Genomic DNA, 12,252 nt, shown 5'->3' on the forward strand with positions numbered 1-12,252 from the left:
ATGATGCACCAAGAGGAACCTTTACATGCCTCCTCACACTGACTTAGTTTACAATATATTGTAGTCTACATTTCACTGTAGAGAATCTACTGATGATTTTATAAAATTATCTGTAAATAATGGCTTCACTTAAAGTTTAAAATGCAAAAGTTAAGTACCATGGTTCAGTTGTACACTAAACAGAAACATTCAGTTCGAACTTGCTCCTGTTATATCAAAGAACCTACTGTTGAATTAATATGCCTGGCCTTACTGCTTATGCAGTGATAATGGATTGAATTTAAATTTAAAATTAAATGTCAAGTATCATGGTTCAATTTTGGACACGCCCCTGTCATATCAAAAAACCTACTGTTGATTTTATTTTTTTTGTCAGGCCTTTCAGCTTGTGTGGTAATAAAACTTCTCAAATGCACTTGTAATGTTAGGTTGTGTAAGGTGTTAACTTTGATCAACATCGCATGTTCATTCTTCCATCGGATTATTTTGATTATCGATTATCGATACTTATCAAAGACATTTCAATACAAAACCTTTCTAATAACACTACCGGACACATAAATTACCTTCATGTGAAATTTCATAAAAATCAGTCCGGACGTTTTCGAATCCATAGGGAACAAATTCACACACACACACACACACACGCACACACACACACACACACACACACACACACACACACACACACACACACACACACACACATACAAAGTTCCTTTTATAAGCTTCTCATCAAACATTGCATCTTGTTTACTAGCATATCGCCTCCTTTTCTGATGAGAAGCATTAGGCTCCGAAATGTGTGGCATAAATAGCTTTCATAACTCATAACACTGTATTGTATTCCCTTATTTCAAATTGACCAATAGATCTATATGCATCCGTATATATTTTTCATTGTCAATATCTTTTCCTTGAGTGTTCTATATATATATATATATATATATATATATATATATATATATATATATATATATATATATATATATACCAATTTACACTAAAGATGCTAATGTTTTGGGCAAATGTGAGGTTAAAACTAGAAGTCTGCATCAGGCGACTTAATAAATGGTTGCTTTCCACAGAAGAAACCATTCCTAAAAAAACATATAAAAACCACACACACACACACACACACACACACACACACACACACACACACACACACACACATATATATATATATATATATATATATATATATACATATATATATATATATATATATATACTAGCAAAAGTACCTGTCGTTGACTAGGTTCAAAAACAGCCTACAGAAAATGGACTCTGATTCTGATTTATGAAAGTATGATAGGTTATGAAAAGGAAGGGTTGTAAAGAGATAGCTTCGAATTTGGGGGTATAAAAACCAAAGCAAAATATGATGAAAGTAAAAATAAAATAGATAAACCCCATAATTTATTATACCATACCTGTTCACACTGAAACACTTATCACAATATTCTGTGGATCTATATTAAAAAACCTTCTTAAACTTTGTGACATATTTCCATTCTATGGAGGTCAGGCGCGAACGAACACCCCATAATTTTATTATACCATATTTCTTCAAACTGAAACATAATTATCAAAGTATACTTACGCAGATAGATATGAAATGTCTTTATTAAAGCTTGTGCCTATTTCCAATCTATGGGGGCCATGCGCGAACGCAGACCCCACAATTTTATTATACCATCCCTATTTAAGTTAAAACGTACTTATCAAAGTATTATTATGTATATCTATATCAAAAACACTTGTAAACGTTTTTTTTTTAAATTTTTAAATCTTTTATTTCCATACTTTGTGGACCAGACGCGTACGCAGACCCCCACAATTTTAATGAATCATCATTATGCCAGATCAAATATACCTATTCCTGTGTCTCAATACATCTTCTATCATTATATGTGACCAGTTTTCTATAATAGTCAACCATATAGGAGCCTATTCGTGACCAGACACACAGACATTCAACTTTAATTTAATTCTAATTTTTATTTTATTATTAGGTCCCGCTTGGTTGAGCTTTTTATTCTCTCCAGATATGTTTGAAAAGGAACACATTCCTCTGTCTGCCAAAAATATCCCTATTCCTAGCCAACAAGAATATATCCAGAAATTTGTTCTCACTATGAACACTTTCCTAAAAAATATAAGGTTGAAGGCTTATCACCATGACTTAAGCATTAAAAATAAACTTAAAGCGCCTATTTCCTCTGAAGACCAACTTCACCCAGAAATCTTAACAAATGAAATCCCTATCAACTCTCATAGAGAACAAAAGAAATTCGAAAGAATCACTGCCAAATTTTATGGATTAAAAACCACTGCCCACCCCAAATACAACCCTTACCTCGAGGACTTTGAGAATTCCATGTTTAATTTAGTAAAAAAAATTAAATTTAAGAAACAAAAACACCATTATAATCCGGTTACTCGAAAAATAAATTTTGCCGAAAAAGTAAAAAGGATAAACATATATTCGTCCCTGCTGATAAGACAAAAAAATATTATAAACTTGACTATCCTACATATAAAAAACTTTCGTATTAAGAACTTAATAAACCTTATAAAATAGTCTCTCCTAAGACTTTAGATTCCATTAATTCTGAAGCTAAACTTTTACTGACTTCTATGAATATTCATAACTTCACTGAAATAATTTCTCCGGATACCCCTAGATTTACCCTCAAAGATCATAAACCTAATTTCTATGACAACCCTTCCATCAGATTGATCTGCCCATCTAACTCTGACTTAGGAGCTGTAAGCAAAAATATCTTAGATAGAATCATCCCTTCTATTAAAGAAAAAGTAAGTTTCCCTCTTTGGCTGAATTCAGATTCTGTAATTTATTGGTTTGTCTCCCTTAAAAATAAACACCTCCTTAACTTCATAACCTTTGACATCCAAAATTATTATCAATCAGTTTCTCCGATCCTTTTAAATAAGGCTCTTATCTTTGCTCAAAGAAATTCTGACTTAAATAATTTAGAAATTAAATTAATTCACCTAGCGAGAAAGTCCCTTATACAATTTAACAATAAGCTTTGGACTAGAAAGGACACCCCTGATAATTTTGACATCTTGATGGATGCTTCTGACTCTCATCACAATATTCTGTGGATCTATATTAAAAAACCTTCTTAAACTTTGTGACATATTTCCATTCTATGGAGGCCAGGCTCGAACGCAGACCCCACAATTTTATCATACCATCCCTATTTAAGTTAAAACATATTTATCAAAGTATTATTATGTACATCTATATCAAAAACACTTGTAAACGTTTTTTTTTTAATTTTTAAATCTTTTATTTCCATACTTTATGGACCAGGCATGTACGCAAACCCCACAATTTTAATGAATCATCATTATGCCAGATCAAATATACCTATTCCTGTGTCTCAATACATCTTCTATCATTATATGTGACCAGTTTTCTATAATAGTCAACCATATAGGAGCCTATTCGTGACCAGACACACAGACATTCAACTTTATATTATAGATATACACACATACAAAGAATACTTTCAAAACTGAATATATAACCCCAAGATTTGGAACTTGGACAGTGGACATTAGTCACTAATCGTGCCAGTTCTAATATGTGTTTATGGTTACCCAAGTCTTGCTGGATCATAGCTCTTAAGTGTAGCTAGACTTGCAGGTAGGCGGTCAGTGTCCTATTTATTCGGCTAGGAGTCACTCACTGTGAGTAAGCGAAATTTCAATGTTTATATGAATACTATCAATTTCTGGAAGTGCTCCATTTATTTGAATCTAGAGCTCTGTCTATGTTTGTGTATATTTTTTTTGTGTGTGTCAACATATAATTTAGTAATTCGTGTTGCAGTAAAAACAGTAAAGATAATTTACGTATAGAAATAAATGCTTTTATAAACAGTACAATAAAAATGTCATAAATTCTGCATAAAAAGCATGATGATGTGGCTGGTGCCAAAGAATAAAAAAGATTATGTTTTGTGTGGGAAATGCCATTATGTACTGCAGACAATCATACTTCATGACGTGTGTTAAAAGAAATTGTGTCTAACCAGGAACCATCATATCACCTGGGAGCTATTCTTTTGGTTGCAACAGGATTTCAGCCTTCTTCAGTTATGCAAAAATAACAAAAAACAGAGCAAGTTTCCATTTTATAGGTAGTTGTGTTCAAAACTGGTTGCTAACAGAAAAATTCAAAACAATAACTTATTCTTAGCAATGTGAGTCATTCAAAACATTCCATCATCAACAACCATTGTAATGCAATGATTGCTTTTTTCTAGAATAATCTTACAAACAGCTTTCATAGTATATACATATATACTAGCAGGATCTGTGTACTGGCATTGCCTGGTGGAAGTATACTACAAAGCCAGAACTTATTCGGTAAAGCGCTCCCTCCCTCCCTTACTGGAATCAAATCAAACTGCGTTTGGAAAATAGTGGGCACTGGCGGCCGTGGCCAAAATGAAATTATCTAGTGTCCACTGCTGGGCATTTTTTGGCAGTGGCAGCTAGTGGAAACCACTGACTGTTATTGTCAATACTGGGGTTAGTGTCAATTAGTGTAGGTTTGGGGCGATTATTGTGGGTACTGACAAGTACTGGTAGACTTTACAACTGGCAGTCACTGGCTGCCATGATCAGTGTCGGCCTCCACTGGACTGCACTGAACTGAAACTGTCTGTATTCAACTATCGGTCATTATTGGGTACTGGCATCCACTGACTACCACTGGATGTCTGTGGCATGTATTGATGGTCATTGGCAATTAGTGATATTTTGAGGCGGTTACTTGCATTTACTTGCATTTACTAGTGGACATTGGCTGATGTCCATGCTTATTCTTATGATTTGACAATCTCTAGGGTCTGATACTGAGTCATAGACACCAATTATGACGTTTACAGTCCTAAAACTCAGACAATCAGAGAGTCTTTTATATATATTGTCACAGGAAAACAGGGCATAATGCAGAAGTGACCATTTCCCCCCTCTCTTTTTAAATTCGTTTTGGATATCTATCGGCCAGACACCCCCACACCACCCCATTGCTATCAAGATATTCAGCAAAGAAATATCTACACGTTAACCATAAAAGAAAGCGAGTTAGACACCCACCCTATCCCCTCACCAAGTCATTCATCAAAAACACGTGCCAAGGTCATGAGGAGAAACCATCTAGAAATCCCACTTCCACCCCAAACGAAGCAGCGCGCGGAAAAAAAAGAGGAGAAAAGAAAAACCCGTTTTGGCGGGAGTGGCGTGCACGAAAAAAAAAAGGAGTTTAAAAAAAAGCATGGAGCTGATCACATCTTCGAACGAATGTCGATAATAAAAATGCGACAGACATCAGCCAACATGATTCGCTTGATACATTGGAAGTTCAATCCTCATTCCTGGAGCCAAAAAAGGAACACAGAAAAACTATGAAAACACCTTGGCTTACAGACATCGGGATGAGACATATCCTCGAGTGGAAAGGAAGCATTGAACAGCAGCAACGTGACTCATGCAGTGAAATGGCAACTCTCTCAACTGAGCCTTATACCTGGAGCCAAAAAGTGAATTCATCAGAACTATGAAATAACCTTGGCTCGAGATATGGGAAGGACACAGCCGAACGTCGGTGGTTGAGAAACAAGCGAGAAAGAAACACAAGGGAAGACAAGTGGACAAGCGAACTTCAAAGGATATCGACTCACACATCGGCGAAATGGGACTACCTCGCATTATAACATCAGACCATTGAATTTTGTTGGATACCCAATTATCGATTGGATGCATATTCTCAGTTAAGTTCTATTCAATATCCGCCCCCCCCCTATATTTCACAACGTCGACTTGCTGGACTGAACAGTTTTCTTTGGTATTGCCCCCCCTTTGACCCGTTGGACACTGTCTGCATGTTTTCTTATTATTATTTCCTCTTAATATTTTATCTTGATTATTGAATTTTTAACGCACAATAAATGACATGCGTATAATATAAATATAAACGTGTTGTTCCGTTATTCATTGCCTGGTATTTCGTCAACCGTGAATCTTATAAGGAAATTCCACAACGGAAGTACATTCCCAAACCTGGGTAAGTGCTACTCGGTTGTGATAATTTTACAGTACATTATTTTTTATTTTATTTTATGATACGTTTCGGGGATAAATTCCCTTTTGGGATTTTTCAACCGGGACGTATTGTCACAATATATATACCCGAGCTCGAATATGGATTGCAACCATAATACCCCTGTCAGTCACAGGTCACTGAGCTTAATAAGACCTAAAGTTCCTTCAATCAGATAATCCCAGTTGATGATCGTCTCTATGCCTAAAATGATCACTCCTCCACATTCTGTTGTGTGCAGCGCCTCCACTCTCCAGAGGATTGTTCGTCCATGCAGTATGGCAGTGCCTCCATTCTTCAAATGATCACTGTAGAAGAAACTTCATCAAATGAACATTCCAATAGAAAGAAAAGACAAGTCTGTCTATTCCAAGTTATATGATAATTAACGATGAATTTGAAATAATACAAAGTTTGTTTGGTCACAAAAGAAAAAAAACAAACAGAAAAATATTTGTGTTTCTTTAGCGAGAGGGAAGTTTTCTTTTCTCTTAATTATCCCAGTTAATTGACATTAGAATACTTCGATTAATTTCCCTTTCATGAGAACGGCGAATAAGGACTTTCCCTTTGCATAAGCTGCGGGTATCTTTTCTTTTTTTCTCGTTTCAAGGGACTTTTGGTCAGAATTACGGGTTTGGAGATATTGGCCTTTTTTTTTTTTTTTTGTTGAATACTTGATCAGCTCCTCATTTGACTGATTTGCTTTTAGTTGTTATTCTGTCCCAAAATCATTTGTGCAGCCCTTTTATATCGATGTAGGTGGTTGAGAGGCAACCTCCTTCGATGCACCTGCCTAGGCGTTTAACCGAAGACAAAACAATTATATTATATCGTATATTCCATAGAAACCTAACCGATCATAATTTATTTGATCAATTTAAAAAATAAAAATGGGAAAAAATTATAGTCCGTTGACTTAAGATAAACACTTCACGTCCAATTCATGGCTAATTGTTAGAATTACCCTAATTTTATACTTTCCTTGCTAATTCAGTCTGCCATGCTATACTTTGACGACTATGTCACATCATTGTTGGTTCCTAGCGTTCACTGTTGGCCATGACCAGTATTGCCATCCATTGAACTGCTCTGAAATGAAATTGCCTGTCTTCAATGGCCAGCATTTGTGATCATTGAGGTTTTTAGACGTTATTTGCGTTTGGTCATTATTGGTCACTGTCAATCATAACCAGTGTTGAGCCCCATTGGACTGCTCTGAAATAAAATAACATGTCTTCAATATTCGTGCACTATCATCCATTGTTTGCTACTGCATACAGAGGTGGGCATTGTTGGTTATTGGCAGTTATGACGGTGATTGACAGTGATTTTCAGGTGGTTACTCTCACTTTTTGACAGGGGTGGGTACTGGTTGGAACTGGCAGGCAAATCGCCTGTCTTCAATTGTTGAACACTATCATTGAGTGGCATGCACTGCCATCCATGATGGCCATTGCTCTTTTAAGTTGCCTGTGGCCATTTGCGGACATATGAGGGCTCTAGCAGGTCTTAGTGAGCAGTGGTGGACTGGTGGATACTGCTGATGAGTGTTTTGTTTGTGACCTGAGCAAAGCAGGGAGTACCCTATTCTAATTTTTATGCCATCTTGGATTGTAGTATCAACGGTGACTGCTATGATATCCATTTTTTAAATTGTGCAATGTGTAAACCTAAAACACACAAAAAAGGATTATAATTTCAAAAAGTATCTCTACTCCCGTTGCGTCAACTTTCCTGCCCGATTTGGAATCGCTCAGCACCGAGAAATGAAGCTCGTTTTGTAGTTTCCAGCTTCATGCACACACAAGATTATGCGAGAACGCACATAATAAAATACTGGCAGCCATCTTTGTTTTTTCTTTTCTCGGCCTGAACTCATTCACTGAGCGCCCACGGTAAGACTTGTTTTTTCTTAGCTTCTAATCACATGCCTCCCTGATCTCAAGATCATATTTCATAGTCTCTCATCCACTGTGGCGGTCGCCTCTCTCTACTTGGCCTCTGAGGTGTCTCATCCTCCTCCTGTTGCTGCACATTCCCCTCCATTGCTTCGCCTTCCACTGGTCTGATGTCGAGAATATGCCTCCGTACTCCGTCCACCACAATGTTGTTTCTAGTGTTCCTCCCAGTCACGCAACCTCTACTCCATTGTGTGGTGCAGCGTGCCCTCGGTGGCTTCACCCATACCTCATCTCCAAGTTTAATGGTCCCTGTGGCCTCTGCCTCTCTGCTTGCCGGCTCAACCCTGGGATGTCTCTAGGAATATGCGAACGTTGACAGTTGCAGAACCATCTCTGGCACTTGTCCCAATCTAGGCGACATGTTATACCAGTAGATGGCTTGCTCATGTGAGGTGCTTCCTCTTTCCGCAACTGCTTTTATGGTGCAGTGGTTTCTCTCCACAATCCCATTGCCACTGGGTCTGTAGGCAGCTCTGAAAAATTGTTGGATATTCCACCTCCTCATTACTTCCATCACTGCTACTAACTTGAATGCGATCCCGTTGTTGGTTAACAACTCTTCCACGGGACCTCGCTCCAAAAACACCTCATCGAGGATTGCCACTATTTCATTGCCTGTTCCTCCATGTAGCTTCTACCATAGGGCAAATCACCCTGCAGTCAATCATGGTCAGGTAAAGTCCACCCTGTAATGGGTGACATTGCATGCCAGTCTCTCCCAGGTCCCACTCACCCCCAATTGACCGGCTTCATGAGTGCTTGGAGCAGGATCAATTGACTGACATCTGTCACATGTCCTGACCACTTGCCTCACTTGCTCCTTGGTGATCCTCGGGTCGACTTTTTTGACCAAGTACCACGTCCTCTCTACTCCCATATGGTGCAGATTGTGCAGCTCTCGCACGCCAACATCATCTAGATCCGATGCACCAACAACATCTTTCTTTGGCAAAAGCCAAATCTTCTTCACTCTCGTGAGAGCATCTGCTCGGTTCCCCTCAGAAGCCACCATGTCTACGCAAAGCTTCAAACAAAACTCCTGCATCAGCTCAGCTAGCATCCCAAGCCTGCGCTTCACTAACATCTCTGCTGCCCCTTTTGTTCTTATTCTTTTTTCACTTGCAATGAGGGACTTTAGCCAAGCAAACATCGTGGCAGAGTCTGTTTTGATGCAGATGTCATGCAGTCCCCATTTCAAGGCCAGATTGACCCCTTTGATTACCGCATCTAATTCCGCTACATTGATGTGGCTAACATCATTCTTCTTCCTTAACCAGGCCACATCTTCTGCAACCACTCCTCCAACTTCTAAGACGATTCCTGTTGCAATGCTGCTTGCATCACACCACACGACTCCATCTAATGTTCGTGGTACATTCCAGGTTCCCCAGACTGGGTCTTGCCATTCTGCTTCTTTCAGAAGCTCTTCCATCATGGCGACCGTTCTTCCCCTCACTTTATCATTCCATCCTTTTCTTTCGGCATACCTCTTTATGTAGCTGCATACTGGTCTAAGCCAGCTAGCAACAGGGTAATGTCCGATCAACTTCCCGCATAAGGAAAAAAGTTCCCATCTGTTGAGCTCTTGCTTCAGTTGTGGGATTTCGTTCCCCCTGCGAAACTCTAGGCTGCCCGCTGCACCTCGTTTCAACCTTAGCCCCAAAGCAGCCCCTCCGTCTAATTTTTCAGGTGCTTTGGCGACCAACCCGAACCTCTTTAAATGAACCACCACCTCCTTGGCAGTTACCAGAGTCTCATTCACCAGAATGTCGTCTATGTATGAATTCACTGCCCCATCTCCTTTTCCCATTATCTCCAGAATCTTCCTGAGAATAGTTGGCATGATCTTGGGTGCCGAATTCAACCCGAACCCCACTCGCATAAGGCAGTAGGTTTTGCCTTTGTATCTAACTAACTGGTATTTCCAGAGCTTCTTGGCGATGTGGAGTTGCAAATAGGCAGATTTTAGATCTACGAACGTAGACGCGCCATTCATTTGCCTCCATTCTCTAATGGTCTCACTGCACACATCTACGGTGTCGCCTCCAGTATGGCACTTAACATGTTGGTTCAGTTCTCGGAAATCCAGGACCGGTCTTACTTTCCCTTTAGTTGGTTTCAGAACGGCCATCAACGGCAAAATGCCTGACTTAACGTCATCCTTCCAAGGCAGCAGTATACCCTCCTCAATCCATTGGTCCACTTCTTGTTCAAACTCTTTTCTCGACCCTCCTCTAAGCGAATTAGTGTAGCCCGCCACCCTGTTTGTCAGTGATGGCGCTTGATGTTTCCATGCCCACTCCACTGTCCACTGCTCTCCGTCGAATTCGGTTTGGAAGTCCTGATCTTTGATCAACATTTTTCTTTCCTCCCTGGCCTTGTTGGTCCTTCACTCAGCTAGTCCGAACCTCACGTTGTTGCATGTGATGGTAACGCCTCCAAGTCGGCATATAACATCCATTCCAATGATGGCTTGGACGCCAAGTACCAGATGATCGGTGACAATTGCATGGACCCTCATCCGGTGTTCAGCAATATCAATAGTGACGGTCTTCCTCCCTCAACACTTCACTCACGACCCATCGAATGCCACTATTTCACCCTTCCCTTTCTATCTTCCGACCAGGGTTGTGTGCACCATGGGAGTGGTACAGCCAGTGTCGATCAGGGCCATAACTCCCCGTCCTTCCACCACGATCTTCTGCTTGGGCATCTGCTGCAAGTGCACCACTATTCCCCTTGCCAGTTTCCTGAACTTGTGCATTTCACCACTAAATGGCCTCTCCGATTGCATTTGTAACATACTGTCCATTGCAAGAACTTCCTGCAGTCTCTTTTCATGTGTGGTCCTCCACATTCGAAGCATACCACCCTCGGGTTCGGCAGACTCCTACCCACATCCTGCTGTACCGTTGCTGTTGTCCCTCCGGACTCCGTTGCCTGGGTGCTCACCAAGATCTTTGCAGTTTTGAGCAGCTCACTAACATCCAGCATCTCCATCTGCTGCAAACGTTTCGATATCTCTTCCAGGAACCCGGTAACGAATGTCATTTTGACTACGTGATTCATGCCGTGTCCTCTGATGCCTGACAACTCAACTAATCTCCTTATCTCGTTTGCGTAGACATCAACAGATTCACCAGTCCACCTCTTCTCCTTCAACTTATTAAAGGCCTCGAAAGGCCCCTCTGCAAAAGCTTCGATCAGTCGACCCTTGATGGCGTCCACATTACCCTGTTCTCGCTCGCTGAGCTCCAAATAGAGGGCCAGCGCGTCCCCTTCTAGAAACAGTGGTACTATTGCGGCCACATTGTCCAACTTTTGAATCCTTGCCACAAGATCCTCTTTTTTAAGCCACGCCACCACATCACCATTGCCATTAAAAAGCTTAATCATGTTGCTTTAGCCAGCATTGGCCATTGCGTAAATAGCTTGAACCTCCGTAATGGGCGGGGGTCACCTCAAACACACAAAAAAGGATTATAATTTCAGAAAGTATCTCTCTTGCCCGATCTGGAATCACTCAGCACTGAGAAATGAAGCTCGTTTTGTAGTTTCCAGCTTCATGCGCACACAAGATTATGCGAGAACGCACGTAATAAAATGCTGGCAGCCATCTTTGTTTTTTCTTTTCTCGGCCTGAACTCACTCGCTGAGCACCCACGGTAAGACTTGTTTTTTCTTAGCTTCTAACCACACAAAAGGTTTTTCGAGACTAATTGTTTATCTGCGTTTTGTAAAGTAATTAAAAAAATTTGAATTATAAGTATGTGTAAATAAAAGATGTTTTGCGAATTTTTTACGCCGACTGCTATGATATCCGTATTTATAGGATATGTTTCAATTGCGGCACTACGATTTTTTTCTTTCGGTATTTAGATTTTTGGTGAATAAAGTCGATCTTGTTATGTTCAAAGTATCCGACTGTTTGTTGCTGTATTACATGATCTTGAATCGGTCATGTGTGATGTTATTAACCATTCAAAATTCCTTTTATTCTGCTAATTTCGTTATCTGATAAGCGTGATTATCAATGCGAATATCAGAATAATGATATTGTCAAGAATTATCGAAACTTGCAGAGAGAGCGGTTATTGTTTCAGTGAATTTAAACTAAAGATTTTATATGAAATATATCAGAAG

The sequence above is a fragment of the Euprymna scolopes genome, chromosome 6 (genome assembly GCF_053919585.1).
Source record: "Euprymna scolopes isolate OS-2025 chromosome 6, ASM5391958v1, whole genome shotgun sequence".
Classification (NCBI taxonomy): domain Eukaryota; kingdom Metazoa; phylum Mollusca; class Cephalopoda; order Sepiida; family Sepiolidae; genus Euprymna; species Euprymna scolopes.